We start from the raw sequence: 21,605 nt of genomic DNA, 5'->3' as shown, positions 1-21,605 counted from the left end.
ACTGATAGGAACCTGAGATTATACTGGATATTTTCTTTCACATTTCGCTTCAGGGTTATGGCTCTTGCTTGTCTCTATTTTGCTGTTTGTCGCTGCTTCCACTAATCATTATATATATATGCTTTTTCCTAGAGTGCTTGCCACAAATGAAAATATATAGATGTTTTCACTCATGGATTGCATATTTATAAATTTATAAATGCCAAAGATAACATTATGCTTCCCCATCTTTTTGCTTAGATTCTGTTGCTTTTTTCATTCATATCAACTACTGCTCCATAACAAGCACCTTTACTAAATGACAATTTATTTTTTTAATATAGATGCTAGGTACATTCTTCAGAAGGTTCCACCGTGTGGTATCATTTTAAAGCAGAAAGGAACTTCTACAAAACCTTCTCACATTTAAGTGTTTATCAAAAAAATCATTTTCATAAATAAAGAATCCATAATCATTTCTGCTCAGCTTATACAGATGTTTTACACACACAGTTCCTTGTGGACATATCTCAGCCAAAAAATGTGTTTTTAAAAAATAAAATAAAGACTTTTCTGTGTGTATCTTCATATATTTCAGGTGTCTGAAAGACTTTAGGTCCCTTGCTAATGATGTTTTTTTAATTTACTTAAAGGTCACTTAGTTTGGCAGAGTATGTGTCTACCACTGAGCATTCATATGTACAAAAAAAGAAGGGCCTCTTGGCATCTCTAAAATCTTCTCACATCATTTAGTCATGATGCAAAAAATTCCTTCCTGAAGGACTTTCTTAGGTTCCCATAGCTTTCAAAAATTTATGAATATGATGTGTAATAAAGATGATAATATAATAATTACTCTTGTTCCAGCTCCAATATTGAAACGGAACAGGGTTCTTTATTTATACTGAGAAGACCCTACCCAAATGTACCTAAGACTGGATCTTCCACAATTATAATATGTTTTATTTGCACTGAAAAAATATTGCTGCATCCAAGTACTTCCCTGAATATGGGCATTCAGGAAATCCAAGCTGGATTTTAATCTTCCTTTTAGTCTTTTCCAAAACCCAAGCTTGAGACCTTTCAAACTTCTAGGGGATTCCACTTTGAGACAAGTTTCCTGATCCAATCTATACATGCAAAAGTGAAGGCCAAGACTGGATATAACTGCTGTGTACTGTTTAAGCACCCTAACAGGGCACTTAATGTCCAAAATATCTTGTTACATTAAGAGGCCCTTGCTGTCATCTCAAGGACTCCTTTTCCATTTCCCCAACTGTCCTCCAGACTGCTGGTTGTCCTCTCCCCCTGGGAGTCATGCCTTCTCCTGCTCTTTGTCTTAACTCTGTGAGAAACACCAGGCGAATAAAACAAAAGAAGTAGGGGAAACAAAAATATGTGTAAGTAAAAGCTAAGAGAACAAAATGAAGACAACAAACTCTTCTTATATGGTTTCTGATATGAGTATATTGTCATGGGAGCTGAAAGTATCCCAGCAGGAATTTTGTTTTGGTATACCCCAAGGGGTCCACAATTGTATGATGAAACTGATAGATGAGCAGTACATTTTAATGTGTAAAAGGGCCTGGAAGACTCTGTAGACTTGGACCATTTTATTTTCAGTTGTGCAGGAGCCAGACTAACGTAAGAACTCAGCATCAGCTCCCAGCCCATTTGTCACTGAAGGTGCTACTTCCATGGAGAGGCTGGAACATGCTGTAATGGAGAAATGGTCTGAAAGGCATCTGCAGAAGCCTGCTCTGATATGTACTGAGATAACACTTGTAACTTTTACAGGGAAGAATTACCAGCATGAAGGAAAAAGATCTTGGGTAATGCAGGTGCTTTGTGTTTCTGCTATGGAAAAGGAGGAGACATTTTGCTCTTTGCTGCCAGAATTTTTCTCTTTAGACCTATCAACAGCTTGAGATTCAGAGTGTTGGAGTAATTTAGTCCATGTAATGAGATTTACACAATTGGATTGCCAACACAAACAGGCGCGAGCTAACCAGAAAAGGAAAAGATGGAAGATATGACACATAATTAAAGCATATTTGCAAATATATTTAAAGCTTTTCCTTTCACACTAGCAGATTATAATGCATCAACTCTCTTACTGAGTTGATCAAGACACTTCTGTAATACATTAGCAATTCCACTAAAATGCCATTTATCACAGAGTCTCAAAGTAATTACACTAATGAGACCAACAGAAGCAGTGAAAAGGAAGATTCAGGGTGTCTCCTCTCCAGGTTACCACAAACTGGCTCCTGGATAGTCTTCTGTAGAGAGGTGTCAGGTTAAAACTCATCATGGACAGCATAGGTAACGAGTCCTGAATAAAACCCTTCAGCACATGCTTGCCTTTTTATGGGTGAGTATCACTTCTAAGGACCAACGATCAGGTGTCAGAAACAAAAACTATACTTAAATATTTTATTAGGTCACTTCCTGACTTCTTATTCAAAAACTGTTTAATAAAATGTTCTTCAGTCATAGAAGGCCCAAGAAGCAAGAAGGGAATCTGTGAATTTACTGCTAGACTTGACTCAACAGCAGTAGAAAGGCTTACCAAAGCACAGCCTCAGCGATTACTTTGTTCGCAGTCTGATCCATGTGACTGCATGGCCAGCTTTAACAAGTTGGTAATCTTTCCTAAGCAGTTTGCAGCAGAATTTCAGTACAACAAAGGTGGCCAAATTAAAAAAACCACAGTAATGAAGTCAGCCCTTTCATTAATTTGTTGAAACAAGTAGTAAAGCTAAACATACCAAGCCAAGCAATCTTCTAAGTTGTGTGTGAATGGAGGTTCTCACTAACAGCCCCACCAGCGCTGAGTACAGGGGTACAATCACTGTCTCAGTCACCCTATTGCTGGCCACACTTATGCTGACACAGGCCAGGATGCCATTGCCTTTCTTGGCCACCTGGGCTCATGTTCAGCTGCTGTCTACCAGTACCTCCAGGTCCCTTTCTGCCTGCCTGTTGTTTAGCCACTCCATCCCCAGCCTGTTGTGCCTCAGGGCATTGTTGTGGCCAACATGCAGGACCTGGCAATTGTTTTTGTTAAACTTCATGTCACTGGCTCATGTCCATGCAGCCTGTCCAGGTCCCTCTGCAGAGCCCTCCTACACTCCAGCAGACCAACACTCCCCACCACCTTGTTGTCATCTGCAAAATTGCTAATAATAAATTCAATCTCCTCATCCAGATCATCATAAAGATATTAAACAGAACTGGGCTCAACACTGATCCCTGGGGGACAGCACTAGTGTCTGGCCACTGGGTACAACACCACTCCCTGTGCCCAGCCATCCACCCATTTCTTAACCCAGCAAAGAATGGACCTGTCTGAGCCATGGCCTGCCAGCTTTTCCAGGAGTATGCTGTGGGACACAGTGTCATAGGTTCTGCTGAAGTCCAAATATGCTATATACATAAAAGGTATGAAATGAACCTACTTCTCACAAGCAACTATATGCAGACATATTTAACATTTGTAATCCAACCAGTATTACTTTATATTACTTATTTTGTCATATTCTCATTCATTTCATGTTGTGTTCTTTCATAATTTACAAAATTATAAGTAGATCAATGTGTGACCTCTGAGTCACATCCACTGGCCTTCAGGTGACATGGTTTGTTTCATTCCTCTATATTGCATTAGAAGGTATAGAAGAGGTAGTTATACTATCACCATTAATTTGCCTTGCAAAAATAATGCATCACAGCTTGCAGGAAGAGAAACAGATACTTCAAATTGTATTCAGCTTCAGTTTGCAAGTGAAATGAGAAGACTGGGAGCAAGACAGGCTTTCACACTAGATTCAGTGTACCTTATAAAAAAGACATTTCTGTCTTTGATTGTTTTATGTTCACTTGTGATGGGCAGAGTGAGGAACTACACTCATGTGTACAAGCAGAAATATATAAAGGACAGGTGCTAAAGTGATGTTGCCTTGAGCTGGCTCACACATTTATTTCAGCTGTGCAAGTGCTCTGTCAAGGAAACAGCTGGGCATACACACACACACACACATATATGATAATGAAATAGCAGCAAGAACCCTAGCTAAAATAATCTATGACATTCAGAGTAACACCATCATCACCATACAAGCCAAGTCATTTCAGGGACCTGGTGACAGATGGTATTATAATTTTTTTCCTACTGGAGCTTGCTTTCATTATCCTATTTACAGATGAAAGCAGCCTCAGTGTCTGAAATTATAACTATGATATACGCAAGGTGTTGTTTGAAAACCCCTAGACTAACCATATAGGTTTTATTTCAATTTTTTTTAACATAATAATACAACTTTCACTGACTTAATAGTTTGCGTTACTGCATTATAGACCTTCTAGAACTAATTTTCTGTGAGGTGTATGGGGTTTTTTTTAAAGTATTCCTTGTTGATAGCTACAGATCTTTCAGCATTTCTGTTTAGTTTTCAGTCTATATTTTTTCCTAGGCATAGCTGCTATCTTGAAGTATAAGTTAACCTCTTTCAACTACAACATAAGATTTCTGCCACAACCTAGGTTCCTTTAGCACACAAAAGTAGGTGCATGTTTTGCATTTTTTTAATAACAAAACCTGCACGTAAACCACAAAACATCTTATTTTAGCCTAGAATGAATTACAAGTAACAAAACATCTGAGAAATCATCCTTCCATCATCCTTCTCGTCCTCTACCCTCAAAACTTATTTGAAAGAAATGCTGTTCTTACCAAACATGAATACCTCTGAGGGCACCAAAACCAACTTTAAACTTTCTGTAAGATATATTGATTTTCTTTCTTGCTCCAAATTAAATTTTATTTTCAATATGATTTTCAATACTCCTATCTTCAGGACTCCAGGATTCTCTAAGCAATAATTAACCTTTTAAAATAATACTTTAATATTCTACTAAAAACTCACTTTTGGTAATAATTATGCCAAAAATTGTAGATATTTGAAATGGAGAAGCTCATATACTTCATCCTACTCTCAAAGTTAAACTGTTCTCTACACATAATCTCTTGGCACTTTATTCATTCCAGTTAAAAAATTATGTGTAATAGAGTTTTCACCTCTTCCTTTGGGCAACTGAATGCTGAAAATAATATAAAATTCTCCAATCTTTGGCTTTGTGAAGCATTTACAAAATACTTTAAGGAGGCATTACTTGAGTATGTTTGGGTTTTTCTTTGTTTTGAGAAGTTTTGCTTGCAGAGACATTTGGACTGAACTCAGCAGACATCCTTATGGCCATGAAACAGAGGAATGTTAGGTGATAAATGTCCATCCATATGCCCAAATGTGTTTTCTCCATGGTTAGCTGGGAGCAGGAGAGAAGGTCTCAGAGCATTCTTCTATAGACACAAAGCTCATGATTACGACCCACAAAGGCTGCTCAAATAAGTAATTTTGTCCTGGCTAGCTAACTGATAAAAGAATGCTGAGCACCTACCCCTGCTCGTAGAAGGTTCGTGGTAAGGGAACTCAGAAGCCTGAGGTTTATGAAAAAAAGCAGTTTTCCTTGAGCAAGAAACTGCACACTTGAGGAAAGAGGAGGGCAAACCAGAAAGAACAGTGGTTCCCAATGCTCCTTGCTAAAAGAAGACATCCAGCACCTCTGCTGTTACTGCAGCTCTGAAAAGATGATGTGGCTTTTTTCATTCGGTTTGTGTCTGAACATGCAAAACTGACTGCCAACAAATGTTTATGCTGTTGTTTTGTGAGGGTATGCTACATTTGAACATTTTTCCCATTTCTTAACAGAAATTCTTTTTTATTTAAAGGACATAGCTGATGCAATAGCACTTGCAGAACTCTCCAAGAAGGAAATTGTTGTAGCATTGCTTTGTACTGACTGCTAGTCACAAATAAGCAATTTTAGACACTTTTTAATCAAACTTCAGGCCTGAAGTGGGAAAGCTGTGAAATCTCAAGACTGGTGTGAGTAGGGGCAGAAAATTCTACTTCTTAGAGAGACCTGGATGAAGACAAGAAGGCAAATCTGTAAAACCGCCAGTTTCTGTCATCCCTGTGCTAACAGCTGGTCTTGGACTCATCTCATAGGCAAAAAGTATTGGATAGACAGAATTGCTCTGTCAATAGCAGTAAATTCAAGATGCTTGGAATTGTTCTTTTGGCAATGAGGCCAGCTAGCCTCATTGTGTCCAAAACTGCCTATGAGAAATTATGTAGCTGGACACAAACAACCTGTTTGGAATGATCCTTGGTCTGTCTAGTCCCTGAGCCTCACCAGGAGCTGTCAGAAACTGAACTAGCTCTTGTGGATCAAAAATGCGCCATGAACCTTCCTCATAATTTAGTTATATAGACAATCGGTAACTGTGAGTGTTTCCTGGCACTGTTTATTCAACTGAACAGATAAAACCATCATAATTTTATTACAAAATATTTCAGTGGCCTACACAATTACAAATAATAGCCAGAGTAGCACTTCAATATTTTAACATAACATTTTTTAAATAGAGGGCCATTTCCTTATGAACTGTGATGACAGTTTTGTTTAAAATTTAGAAATTAAAAACAAAAAACACTTTGAATTTTGAGAAATTTCATGAGATTCCACTTCAGAATAGTCTCCAGAGAGCAAAAGTTATTCATCTGCTCAAAAGCCTTGTGCAATATTTTTAAGGAAAATCTTAATTCCTTCATTAAATAAGCAGAATTTTTTCCAGTCCTCTTTTGTTTCCATTTTGCATTTAACTTTTTATTTCCCTACTTCATGCTACATAGAGGAAGTTCTGAGACTCTCCATCTGCTAATTCAATCACCCCATGTTTCATTCCTGTTTTCACTATTGTTTTTGCCTGTTTTATGAGGCTGAGGCCAGACATTGGGCAAGCTTAAGAGAAACACACAAAAAGCATTCTGGCCACCCAGCTCATTTCAAGCAAAAGAATGTGTGAATGTATTTTGCAACTGCTAAGTCAGCTGTTTCCACAGTAAAGTTATTACTACCCATAAGCCAATAAAAGACCTTGTTAAGAGTTTTTAGAAAGGCTTGTTTTGTAGTGTTGTTTACTGTGTTAACTCTTCTGTATATCTGATCATGCAGTGTAATTACTTTTACCTCAAAAAAGTTGACTGAAAAATCAAGATAAAAAATGTAAATTTTTCAGTGAGAAATCTACCAGTTTAACTAGATTTTTTTTTTTATCTGAAAAACTGTTGTTTCACACTTCACCACTAGTTTTGTGTTGCAGTGTAATTCCACCACATTTGCTGCCAGCCTTGCAGGGAAAAATGACAAGAAACCAAATGATAAAACATGAGAAAGGACATACCGTTTTAAAACATTGCACAGACTCCCATGAGCTGTATTCTTGCATGGTCATTCTTATTAACCTTAAGACACAAAAGTGGCTTTAATTGCTGAGTTAACAACATAAAATTTATTTGAATAACAGTAGTAGTATATCCATTATGATTACTGTAGTTTGGTTGTTTGGTTTAAGAAAGAATGTCAACTAAATTACCATAGTTGGTAATTACCATATGGTAATTACCATAAAATTGCTTGTCTCCTGTTCTATGTGGTTTTGAGAAAGGTAGGAATAAAAAAAAAAAAAAAAAAAAAAAAAAAAAAAAAAGAAAGAGGTGCAGAAAATGCAAAGGATCACTGTAATGAATACTGGCAATTTAGTCATTCAAAAAAGCTCAATGAAAAATATTGTGAATCAAGTGTTGTATGAAAAAAAGCTTGGAATTTTGAGAAAAGATGCTGCTTCTTGTTTTTCAGTTCCTACTGCATTTATAGAACCTGTATTTTATAAAATATTTGTAAGATATAGTATTACATAAAAGAAATACAAATGTCTCTTGAGAAAACCTGGTTGAATCCATTATTTTAGAAAAACTTAATGGAAATATTCTCGCTTCATCTTTTAACCTATTTATGCTACATATTAGTTTAAAAAATTCTGGATAGTATCTCTTGATATTGTATCACTAATACTTGTGATCCCTTCAAAACTTTTTTTCACAAGTCCATGTCAGAAACTCAGACCAAAGAACAACAGGGAATGTTCCAATATGGGTTATCTCCATCCCACAAACCAGCCTCAAAAAGACAAATTCACTGTGAACTGCAAGATGCCTAGACCTGCCTGATAAGAAATATTAATTCCAGAAATCTCTGGAATTCCACTCCTTGGTATAGCCTATCCATCTGATTCAGTGTTACACTGGAGTTTCCTGCATTCAGAGCCCCTAATTATCATCAGTGATTTTACCTAATTTGTGAGTCTCATTTTTATAACTAATAATGTTGTGTTATCAGTCAGATTATTTTTTTCCATAATCTCCTAGGAATTAGACTACATATCCATAAATATATTTATGGTTTGGTTTTTCTTCAAGCCTTGTAGCAGTCTTGAAGAAGCCATTTTAATCTTGTCTTAGGTAAGGGAATATTACAAAAAATTTTACTTGCCTGGAAACCCCCAAAATTTCTCTGAGAAGATCTAATTCCAAACAAACTAGTGCACCACTAGAGAATGAGGTCAGGAGAGATCTCTGGGAGCCACAACTAATATCTAATTACTATCATGTACCATCATACCTCATATCTAATTGCCATCTCCCTTCAACAGCAAAACCTACCAATGGTTGATTGTAAAACTGTGACATTTCTATTTTGCTTTATCTTTAATTCTTCAGGTTTTCAATAGGAAGCATATTCATTCCAAAGGATGAAAGGAAACAAAATAAAGATTGAAATGTTCATAGATGTGCAGAGTCATGCAAGCAGATTGCCAGGGAACATAATACTGCTACAGCCTAAGATGTGCAAGCCAATCTAAGAATTATTTTTCTATCCCAAATTCAGCTGAAAAATCCCAAACACTTTATGTATGCCCTAGAGATGTGCTTAACACAGAGCATTCCAATCCCAAAGTAGTATAAAAAAACCTTACTAGAGAGCAAGGTTTCTCTTTCAGACCATATATTCATCTGTGCTCAGAGTATTGGTATTTTTAATAGGTCTCCAGTTATGCAAACCCATAGGCCTAAAAATAATTTTCTGGCCCTGTTCATGTGCTGTTGATCAACATTGTTTTTAGAGAATTCTTTTCCTCTAACTTTTAAATGCCATTCCCATAGACATGGAAGACTCATCTTCAGGAAAATTCTTCACCATATCTATATGTTGAAAGGAGACCTGTTGCTGGGAGAGGTGGAATCTCCATGGTTTTTTGAGGGGTTTCTTTGGTTGTTTTTTAGTTGGGTTTTTGCTTGTTTGTTTGTTTGTTTGGGGGTGGGTTTTTGCAAGCTGGATATTTTCTTTTGTAAGCAATGCTTCTTGTTTTATATCTCTTCAGGGCATGGTGATGTTCTTTAACATTTCAACACATCTCAAAACTAATTAGAAATAGGCTACAGTAAGTGGATATTTATGCTCAAATCCCTGCTATTAGGTCACATATGGTCTAAATTGCAGAACTTGAAATAACAAGCAAGAATAACATGCTTTGAAAGTTTTCACTTGACAAATCATATAATTGTAATGCACTTCACTACACCTTATAAAATATGTCATAAACATAAGCTATGTTCCACAAAAGCTTGTTCTGCTTCAGGACCTGGCCAAAGCTCAGAAGAGGAAAAACAAACAAAAATGACACAGCACAATAATGAGACACTTTAAAATCTCAGAGCAGTTTCAGTGGTTTTCAATTATCCTATTTTTTATCAGTGACCCTATATTAATTCTTCAAGGTTCTTAACTGTTTATCTTAAGTTCTAAAAAGTTTCCAAGACATGTAATAGGAAAATCAGAAAGACTGCACATAGACTGAGAGGAAGTGGGTGAGATAATGAAATTGTGTAGACCCTTACAAAATTTATGACATGAAGAATTTCACAGTTCTTTTTAGGTCAGTTAGCAGATGAATTCAACTCTGCTCCTATCTCAGAAGACAGAATTTGAAAGCTTCATTACTGTAATACTTTTGCAATTAGATCTTACCCATATATTTGTTTCTTAAGTTTCTTAACTTTCTTACTCCTTACTGAGTCCTTGCCCCTCTGGAACTCTGACTTATGAGATATATGTCAGGATATAGGGATTTCTTTATTATATGAGCTGTTTAAATATGGACAGAGTTACAAGAGTAACTGCAAGCTGTACTTTTCATTCAAACAGAATTTATGGTCTTAATACAAAAACACTAGGAAGAATTCTTTCATTGGTTTTATTGCCTTAAAAATCTATTAATATAGAAGAGGTCATATTTCTTTATCTTAGGGTGAAATTCTACAACTACTAGGATTAGTTTAGGAGCAGATGGTACACAGTTCATGGTGGTGAATGGTGCTGCATCCAACTGGCAGACAGTCACTAGTGGGATTTTCCAAGGCTCAGCACTACTGGGATCAGTCCTGTTTAATTTCTTTATTGATGATCTGGATGAGGGGACCGAGTGCACCCTCTGTAAGCTCACAGAAAACACCTACTTAGGAAGGAGTGTTGGTTTGTTGGAGGACAGGAAGGCTCTGCAGAGGGATCTGGACAGGCTGGATCCATGGGCCAAGGCCATTTGTATGAGGTTCAGCAAGGCCAGGTGCCAGGTCCTGCACTTTGGTCAAAGATGCCCATGGAGTGCTACAGGGTGGGGACAGAGTGGCTGGACAGCAGTCAGGCAGAACAGGAGCTGGGGGTGTTGTTTGATAGATGGTTGAACATGAGCCAGTGTGAGCCCAGGCGGCCAAGAAGGCCAATGTCATCCTGGCCTGTGCCAGCAATAGTGTGACCAGCATTACCAGGACACTGATTGTCACTGTGTACAGGGACACTGTGCTGAGGCCACACCTTGAGAGCTGTGTCCACTTCTGGGCCCCTCACTACAGGGAGGACTTGGAGGGGCTGGAGTGAGTCCAGAGAAGGGCCACAGAGCTGGTGAAGTGTCTGGAGCACAAGTCCTGTGAGGAGCAGCTGAGGGAGCTGGGGGTGTTTATGCTGAATAAAAGGAGGCTTCGGGGACACCTTATCACGTTCTACAGCTCTCTGAAAGGAGGCTGTAGCCAGGAGGGGGTCAGCCTCTCCTCTCAGGCAAGAAGTAAAAGAATGAGAGGAAATGGCCTCAAGCTGTACTAGGAGAGGTTTAGGTTGGACATTAGGAAGAATTTCTTCACTGAAAGGATAGTCAAGCATCAAAATAAATGGACCATGGAAGTGGTGGAGTCACCACTCCTGGACATATTCAAGAAACTACTGGATGTGGCTCTTAATGCTGTAGTTTAGTTGACATGGCACTGTTTGGTCTCCATGATTTTGGAGATCTTTTCTAACCTTAATTATTTCATTATTCTGAAATCTGCTTTCTTCATTCCTGTATACAATAGATGGAAAAGTGATGAACAGAAAGAATACTGAGGCACTCTGGAACTCCTCATGACTAGCTGTTGCCTCATTTGGAGTTTATGCTGTAGAATTTGCCTTATGATTTCAAGTACCAACATATCTGAATAGTAACATGAAAAGATAGTGCTAATGCTATCTCACAAATTTTTTTTATTAAATTGATATTAAATCTTTCTGTAGATTTAGTTTGCCAACCCCATTGACCACAGAGTTCTTCAAAGACTAAGTCTTTATTTCACTGTGTTTGTAAAGAAACCACAGTGCAGAACGGTGAAATGACTGCCAGAAATATCACTGATGGAAGAAGGAATTATAACGTACTTATTTCTGGTAAATTGTCATGGTCTTTATCTATCCAAGAATCTACTTGGTTATACAGATCCCAGTGACACCTTTCTCTGTTCATTGGTTTGCAAAAAATCAAATCTTTGCCAGTTTTGCAAACCTAAGAGGTGGAGTGTTGCTCCTAAGTGGAGTGTTTATCAAAAGCTTGATATGACTTTGTATTTTTATATAGGGTGCTTTCATTACTGATCAAGAAGAATATACAGGAAAAGAGTTCAGAGGAAAGTGCATTAAGATAAAGTGAATTTAAAAGGGAAGAGCAAAACAACAGAATAGTCACACTAGGTGAATAAGGACATGACAGTTACATGAAAAAAAGCCAAAGACAGCAGACTCTACAGGTCGCTATGGGCAAACACCAGTGGGAGTAAAAAAAAACAAAGGGACAATATAGACCATCTATCAGTCTACATATGCTTTTATTTTGTTATGAACCCCTAGTTCAGTACAACTAAGAGCATATGTTAATATACTAATTATTATGCTAATTCCCTGATAATTGATCATGACCATTGAGCTTCAGCTGCAATAATTGAGGGTATTTCTGTTGAAAGGGCAGCTATACTGATCTAATGGATAACATTCAGTGTCAATAAAATGTATTGGATGATTTAATAGGGCCAAGAAACTACCACAAAATATTTTCCAAATATACTTAGCTAAAATAAAACTAGTTCATTTTGGCTGTATTTCTCCCCCTTTCTTACTCCTTTTCTGGGAAATTTTATATTTATGAAGGGAGAGCTCCCTTCACTGTACCAGCCAAAGATAAGAAAACCTCATGTACGAGTACAGGCTGCTTGAATACATCGAATCAAATTCTTCTATATTCTTTTCAATGTTTAATCCCTGATATTAGGAAACATTTATTCTGAAAGAAATATTAATGGAAACAGCACATTTCAAATTGTTAAGTATCTTCTTGGTGTGACTTTTGAGAAAATAAATAAACTTATCAATTTAAGTGACATTCTTCCAGCTGAAGAAGAAAATCTGTACTGTGTGACACGTGGATGCTTGTGTTTCTTGCCTACTTCATTACACAGAAAAGAACATGTTAATATATGGGTTACTAAGAATCAACAAATACATTCACTCAGCGTCTGTACAGTCCAAAATGCCTGGATATCACAGATCATGTGATTCATAGCACCCTTCCCTTAACCTACAATGGAATATGGCTTATTTATTTCTATTTAGTACTTTTATAACAATGCAGCTAAAGTCACCCATGCTCATATTAATTGTGAAAGGAGGCTTTCCTTAGAAAAGCAGGCACACAGAGGAATCTAGCATGCAATCTCAAGGACAAACAGATGGCTGTGAAAGACTAAGGTTTGATTACTTCACTCTTCAGATTGTATTTTCCTCAGTTTTTAAGGACTTAGGGTCAGACTGTCACTATGAAGTAGTAATGACCCATCTTTCACTTTACTGAGCTACACTGATGATGAAAGCATGTGACCTCTAATAAAGACAAGATACGGTTTTCTGCCCAAAAACTTTGCAATGGAAATCTCTATTTTTAATACAACATTTGTGTATTAATAATTAACACCTGGCTGACTAACTTTTTACTTTGGTTTTGTTCACTTTTGTCTTTATTTTTTTTGGCAAAAATTCATTGATTTAACATGTTATTAACTTAGCAGTTTATTTACTGGCAAACCCAATCCCGTTTGCTTACTCTTCTGAAACTCAAATGCAACTCATCCACATAGTTTAGAAAATGGATTGCTCAGATCATTATGAAAACAGTCCAGAAAATATTAAAGCCTATTTATTAGCCAAGGTTTAGACTACCTGAATTTGTTCAGAACTCCACTGATACATATGAATTTCTGTTCATGTAAGCTACAGCAAAAATGACAGTGCAGGATTTTCTTCAATATTGTTCTATCTATAATGTAGTGTGGGTTACAAAAGAAAAAAGAAAAAGAAAAAATATTTTAAGACTTCAATTTTTTGGACATAATAAATGTAGAAGTTTGGATTATCAGAAGGGGTTATGCTTTTTGTAACTGGGACATCTATTCTTGGCAAAATTCTAGGTTGGAATAAACAGAACTCTTCCTAAATACTCTGAATAGTCAGATGGCCTTAGTTTTCCTTGTCTAAACAACTAAATCTTTGATGTCTGTGTAAATACCACAATATGTAACTGGCCCTCCAAGGCATTTCTAGTGTAATTGAAATTTACCAAATATCCCATCTGAAAGTTCTTTTCAAACAGCCAGTGAATAGAGGGCTTGTAAATGGTTGCTGTGCACAAAGTAATTATGAATTAGGCATACTCTGATGCTAATTCCACTTTGTAATTCACATTTTCCACTGATATGAACTTTTAAAGATAGAGAAAATTAAGAAAGCACTGAAAATTAGGGTTTGGTAATTCCTATTACATGGTATCATTTTGTTGCTACATTTATAAAGTTTGGAGAAGTAATTTCATTACATGGGAAATTCAGTAGTTTTACAAGCTTCTAGTATTTCACTTAAGGACAAAATCACCCTGTTTTATAAAAGCATTATCATGAACTTTGCAAATACAATAACAGCACTTGTTAGTACAGATCTCTAGATCCCATGCAGATTACTGCATGGATTAAGACCACTGCTTTGCATCTGTCCTCAAGAAACACCTGGAAAAATATAAATCTCTATTAGAGACTGCACACCAGAGCTCTTCTCCTACCCTTTTGAACATACTGTGTTTCAAGTACCCTCTTTTATGGTTTTTAGCAGCAGGATCCTGATCACCTAGGCGTTGTGGTGGGTTTGGATTCTGGGATTTTCTGGAAATAAAGTGAAAACTGCCTAGAAAATGTCCATGCTTTCAACATGCTGTACAATTTGAATAGCATTAAAAAGTGTCTGAAATTTATAAATTATAATTCTTATTTTACAGATCACCAAAAGGAAAAACTACTTGACTTCTAAAAAACAGAAATAAGAAACAAAAATTAAAATCCCCCAAGACTGGGAATGTTTTTACCACCGAACGTTTGCAACAATATTGGCCAAACCTACTCAAAAAGGTATAAACAAATGGCCTGTCAAAGCATGGAAATACTGGAGCGAGGAACTGTGAGCCACATTGCTCCCATGGTTTATGCACACAATGGGTTTTTGCTAGCAGCTCATTTGCTTTTTTTTTTTCTCCTGTCTAGTTTTGTAGGTATAAAATTGTATTACTCCTTATGAAAATATTAATCTTCTAGATATGAGTCTTCTCTTGAATGATCATTTTAAAGATCAGGAATTTATTATGCTAGACATATTTATTATCAGGAAGATTGGTAGCACAATCACATGAAAATTGCAATGATTAATAAATCTAAATAACAGGTTACAATTCATAATTGTTCTAGTATGTTTCTAGAAACAATTAATCATGGAAGTAAGAAACTTAGTGCAAGCACTGCACTATTTGATGCCTGATTGTGTATTATTCGGTTGAATAATATTCAGTTTTATTACATTATGTGCCTTTTTTGTTTCATATATTCTGAAAGATTATTTATCCTTTCCTAATGGGGAAAAAAGCCAAAAGAAATAAGATTTGAAAAGATTTGGAAAAGCCACAAAGAAAAGGCTCTGACTTTTAGGATTTTTTTGCCATTTTACACTGGTTTTCACAGTACATGCCTGCTGAGACTGCTGCTGCCAGCAAGATCACCCCCAAATGTCACTGCAGAAAAAGCCCCATTATGTTATGCCCATGGTCTGAACCTTAAGCAGTTTTTTTAAATCACATTTCTGCTGGAAACAAGCCCCTTTGCAGATGAACCCAGAGATGACATTTTTAGCGGTTCCCATCCACGTCAGTGAAAAATTCATTTCCTAAGTTGAATTTGCTTCTGAAGGCCCTGTAAAATAAAGTAGTTGACTCCGTATCTGGCTGAAGCAAGTGAGGCAATTCCTTCCACTGACCCTGCTGTGGGAATGATAGCTTCCAGCAAGGATAGCAAACAGCTGGCAGACAGAGGCAGTGGGAAGGAGTTACCCTCAGCCCCCAGCCAGTGCTGCACTGCCAGTGCCTGAGGCTCCTGGACACTGAGAAGTGAAAGATTTACTTTACCTTTCTTGTCCACATCAGTCTCTTTGTGGGGATCAAGCACCAAATAACTGGGAAAACATGGATTAGGTGGTCGTTTTCCTGATGTTCCCATCCCTGTGCTGCAGCATTTCTCAGTAGTAAATAGGGAGGATATTCATACATCACTCAGTTCTGGACTCTTCCAGTCTTCTAGCTCAGTCCCTGTTATTTACAAGTAGATTACCTCTTAAGTATTTTTCATATGTATGCACTGCACTATTTTAGGCAGATTTCTATAAAGGAATCTTGCTATGATAGACCATTTGTCTATCATCCTTTTCTTGCTTTACTGACTATTTTTCTTAAATTCCAATTGATTTTTTTCAGCCTAGATGTCTCCTCCTGTACCACTGAAATCAGTGGAAATTCTAAAGTTAATCTAAATATGTGCTTTTAAAAAAATAACCAGGAAAAAAGTAGGCCTATGTTCTGATCGCCACCTGACATCACCATAAATGTACAGAACTCTCCAAAATAATAGGGCTCAAATGTTCTCAGAACTCTGGTATAAAATTAACATTTACATCAGCTGTTCTATCAATGTCAGCGACTCATCCACTGGAAATTTCAGATCATTCAAGTCTTCCTTAAAATTGGAATGAGCCCTCTGTAAGAAAAATATTTTCCATCTGATTTGTGTTTTCCATTTAGAATGTGTAAGCAGTATAGTGACCTCAATCAGTTCTGATTTAGGTTAAAATTTTGCACTGTCTTGAGAGCTGCCTAGTTTATAATTTTTTGATTTTTTTTTCAGTCCTTGGCATTAATCCTTCATAATCTGGATGTGTTTGCACTATTGTCTGCATGAAAAGAACATGCAGACAGGTTTACATTCCTCATAGGGATGTTTTAGTAACAGATTTGATATTTAGTTAAAAAGTATGAAATTGATCAGTTCTACCTAAAATCCTTCCCTAATTGCATATCCAATATTGCAATTCAGAAAAGCCATTGAAAACACTTTACTTTTGCTGTTAGTGGTATGAATAGTTTAAAAAGTAAACATATTTTGAAATAACAAAATATTAAAAGATTACACGCTTTAAATGTCAAGACAGACTATGTAGCACCTTAAGAAAACGTTTTGAAAGATATCTTTTAATCTAGCATAACAATGTACTGTTGCTTGATTTTTTTTACAGCAAGGTTTTCCACATTAGCAAGATATTAAAATACTAGCCCAGAAAGATTCCTGTTTCAGCCTTTCAGTTATTACTTACAATTTTTGTTTTGGATCTACTGCTGAATCTCACATTTTGATTCTTTTGACTTATTGACATGCTGAGCTGACTACAAAACTCAAAATAATGTAGTGTAAAAGATGGATAGCTAAAACATACAGTTCAGCTTATGCATAAGCACTTAAGAAATCCAACAAAACTATCTCTGGATCTCACAATTGCACTGTCTTATTGTACACTAAACCCCCTCATAGTAATGATGAAAGTGAAAGCAAATAACCCCAATACAGCAGAATGATTTTTCAGACAGAACTGCCAAAAGGCAAAGAAACTCAGCTATCAGCAAGGGAACGATTTCCACTACTCCATCATAGATGTCTCACATTTGGCCCTTAAAGGAGACTAGAAAACACCTTATGTATAAAAAAACCCTAAACCCATACATTCATAGAATAGACTGTGTTGGAAGGGACTTTTAAAGGCCATCTAGTCCAACTGTCCTCTGATAAGCAGGGCCAACGTCAACTACATCAAGTTGCCCAAATTCATGTCCAACCTTACCTTGAATGTTTCTAGAGTTAGGGCATCTACCAGCTCTCTAGGTGTCATGGTTTGACTCTGGCACAATGCCAGGGCCTCCATGAAAATACACTTTCTCTAGTGGCTTCTGTGAGATGTGATCAGGAATAGAGCAAAGCAGGCTCCAACTTAAGAATAAAGAAAACAAACTTTATTAACTACAACCTCTAAAAAAAAGAAACAAACACAGAATGAAGAATGAAAACCCTCCAAATGCATTCCCCCTCCTCCCCTCCATTTTTTCCACAGAATGAAATAACGCCATAGATTTCCACCCTGTCACCATCTCTCAGATAATCAACTTTCAGTCCATCATCACCCCTCAAATAATCAACCCTCAAATCCATCAGGGAGAGAAGAGTCGCCCCTTGCACCATAGGCTTCCCCCAGAAACACAATTGAAACCTCTTGTGTTTCCATGTCACTCGTGGCACCGCCCAGAGAACATCTGCCCTCGTGACTTCTCCCCCCCATGTCCAGTGCTCTCACCACTGGACACGGGCCAGGACTGCTTTTAGGGCTCCCCATTTAAGGATGCTCCACCCAGTTCCAAAAGCAGCAGTCTCTCAACTTCGGGACACCAGTCCCCCCCAGATTTCACCCCCTGGGGCCTCGTGAACAGAGATCTTCCTCTCCACGGAGACAGAGGGCAGCCCACGCCCTCCTCAGCCATCCCTGTTCATGCCACTGCTTCACTCTTGACTCCAAGGCATTGCTTCCCCCTAAATACAGTCTCTGGGTCTCAGAAAAAACATGGGTCTGTCCATGGCCATACAAGAAAGAGTCCAGCTCAAGGTCACTCCATCATCTCTTCCCACCTAGGATTCTTCTGACATCTCTCACATGCACCAACTTTCCTCACACTTGCCCATTTCGTCATGCTTCATCTCTCTCCCCTCATTCTGATTCAGGAGGATCCATATTTGTAAGGTTTCCATTATTCTACAAAGGGGTTAAAATCTTTGCCTCTGTCTGCCCAGGACTCCCACAGCTGCCAGGCACCTTCTCTCGCCGCATCCCCAACTTCTGGCCGGCCATGCTGCCAGTCCATGACATCGAATTCCAAGGCAGCACAGGCACTGGCTCTCTCTCTCTCTATCTCCCAGGGGGTGGGGGGGGGGCAAATGCTTCTCAGGGCTCTTCCACCCTTCCATCTTGCAAGGCCTTCACCCCCCTCCTCTGCCCAAGGCTCCGGCCTACTTCACCTGGCCACACGGCTTCCCTCCCCCAGCTGGGCAGGGGAGCTCTGACCTCCTTCACAGACCAGAACCAAGAGAGAGTTCTCCTGGGTGTTCTTGCTTTCAACCCCGTGTTCTCAGAGGCAGTCCGTACCTTCAATGGCCAAACCAGGTGCCAATATTCAAATCGAAGCACTGATTGGTTTGACCACAACCTCCCAAAAAGTCACTTCCTTCTTAACCTACAACACTAGGCAAACTGTTCCCTGTTCCAGTTTTTCAATATCCTAATAATTAAAAATGTCTTCCTTCTGGCTAGTCTAAATTTTCCCTCTTTTAGTTTAAAAACTCTGCCCCTTGTCCTGTTGCTATAGGTCCTATTAAAATGTCAGTTTCCATCTTTCTTTTAAGCCCCCTCAAAGTAATGAAAGGCCACAATAAAATCTTCCCAGAGCCTTCTTTTCTGCAGGCTGAACAGTCCCAATTGTTCCTCTGGTCTTCTTGGGAAAGGTGCTCCATCACTCAGGTCATCTTTATGAACCCCCTGTGGACCTGCTCCAGCAGGTTCATGTCCTTATTTTGTTGGAGGTATCAGAGCTGGGTGCAGCATCCCCAGTGGTGCCTTACTAGATCAGAGCAAGAGGGGCAGAACACCTCCCTTGACATGCTGGCCACACTGCAATTTATGTATCCCAGGACATGGTGATCATTTTGGGTTCTGAGCACACAAATGTGTGGGAATAAAATGTGGGCAGATAAAATGTGGGGGAAAAACATCCTCAAAGCTACTGCATTGTAAAACACATAAACTTTGATCCATCCACTGCCGTGTTCTGTAAGATGCAAACAAGATGAATCTCTCTTCTCCCCAGAAAATAACATTTCTCTCTTCTCCACCCCTTCACTTACTGGAAAGGTTTTAGCAATGTTTTCTTACAGACATAACATTATAAACAACAAATTAAATTGTTAGCATTGCTTCCAGGTTCTATTTGGTTGCTACGGTTCCTGTTTCTATTTCAGAAAAGAGTACAAGACAGAAATCCTGAAGACAGCATTTTGTTATTTTTAGCTGATCAAGTAAAAGATTAGTGCTGACATGTGTCCTTTCAAAGAAGTCTTTACAAGATGCTCCTTTTTAATATAATTTACATTCAGAGCCATGAAAATGTGGTCATACAGGGCAAGTTTTGCAGGTTAAGACTGAGAAAACCAGTGCTGGAAAGGTCATCTGGAATATTTGCTTATCTCCCTCTGTTACTGTTTTGGTTTGTACTGCTGCAGGAACTTACTTCAATGTCCTTCTGATGCATCTACAATCCTTGTCTTCAACCAGACCCCAAATACTTGCAAATCTCATGTCTTTATAGAAAGCAAAATACAGAAATATCTTTTTGCCTCACTGCAACAAACACCTTAGGTGCACTTGGGCTTCTGGCATAGATCCCATGACCTCATAACATATCAGAAATTGCCACATTTCCTGGCTACCCCTGCTCCCTGGACTAAATTTCCTCCTCCCTTGATCTGTGAAATTCCAAGAGACAGATTGAAATGTTCAGCTCGAATGGAGAAGTTTGAATTGGTAATGTGTTGGAAAGGTGGTCACTTAATATGTCCAATTGTTTGATTTGCCATTGTGTGCTTCTGTGAGGAAGCATTAGCACCATCTAACCCTTTAATCAACCTAAGATAAAGTGAAAATACAAAAACATATTTATAGGACCTGTTTTAAGAAAAGTCTCTTAGGAGGAAGTGTCTCTTAGTGTGACTTTACTGAGCTCCCTATTTTTCTCCACTGCCCATAAAGAGAAAATTATGTGCATAAACTAAGACAGATGATCCCACCCTCAGAAGATACTTTCAAAGTATAATTTCAAAGGGAATTACACCCATCTGCTCAAACTTATATGTATACCAACATCTCCATAAACAGATATGCTGGAAACAACACTGATATTGGAGTAATGCACTTAGATTTTTTTTCTTTTTTTTTTTCTTTTTTTTTTTTTTATTAAGAACAGCTGTAAATGTAGTCAACTATTTGGGATAATTTATTGTGATTGATCCCCAAAATCCTTGGCCTGCATATTCCAGGCCCACCCTTCTCTCCAAAAGAGGAATACCCATCAATCTTTCATTCAAGAAAAGCATTAAACCATTTCTCTCATTCAGTTGCAATAAAACATTCTCTGTGAGATTTAAGCAATCGTTCTACCAATCAAATCCTTAAAGTTGATAATCAAAGGAGTTCCTAAAGTAGTAGCTGCCAAATCCCTGAAGTCCAAAGAATGGTTACAAATACAATCTCTTGAGCAATCACGCATAGCAAGAAAATTAATAAGCATCTTGATTGATTTATGGATAACTTGCAAAGAGAAAAAGCTTGTAATGGGATATAAAACATAGATCATGTACTATGAATTGCTGAAGGACTGCCAGATCTTCTGCACTGACCACCTGCAAAGCGTAGTCATCAACATCATATTGCAGCAACTCATGGAGAAGATTTAAATTCTAAAACAGAAGGTTGGATTAGAAAATGTCACTGAAAAATTCTGTTTTCACATATGTTCATTGAGGCTACATCCAGAGTCAGAGGTTGGGAAAAGTTAATTATGTTTTTATATTTGAAGCCTCTCCTCCTTTGAGTCTTACTTGGTTACTTGTGATCTCATGTTATTAGCTTGAGACAGAGCCCAGGGCTCTCTCCTGAGGTAAAGTATCGAAATCAAAGAAGGTCATTCTTAAAAAACATGGCCAAAGTTATTTCTAGCTTTCTTAACCTGTGAGTCAAGGCACCAAACAGGGAACCTGAGTTCCTTTTCACTGTAGAGAAACAAAAGCAGCTTAGAT

Source organism: Passer domesticus, chromosome 3 (assembly GCF_036417665.1).
Source record: "Passer domesticus isolate bPasDom1 chromosome 3, bPasDom1.hap1, whole genome shotgun sequence".
Lineage (NCBI taxonomy): Eukaryota > Metazoa > Chordata > Aves > Passeriformes > Passeridae > Passer > Passer domesticus.
The sequence above is the reverse complement of the archived record's forward strand: the minus strand, read 5'-3'. Positions refer to the sequence as shown.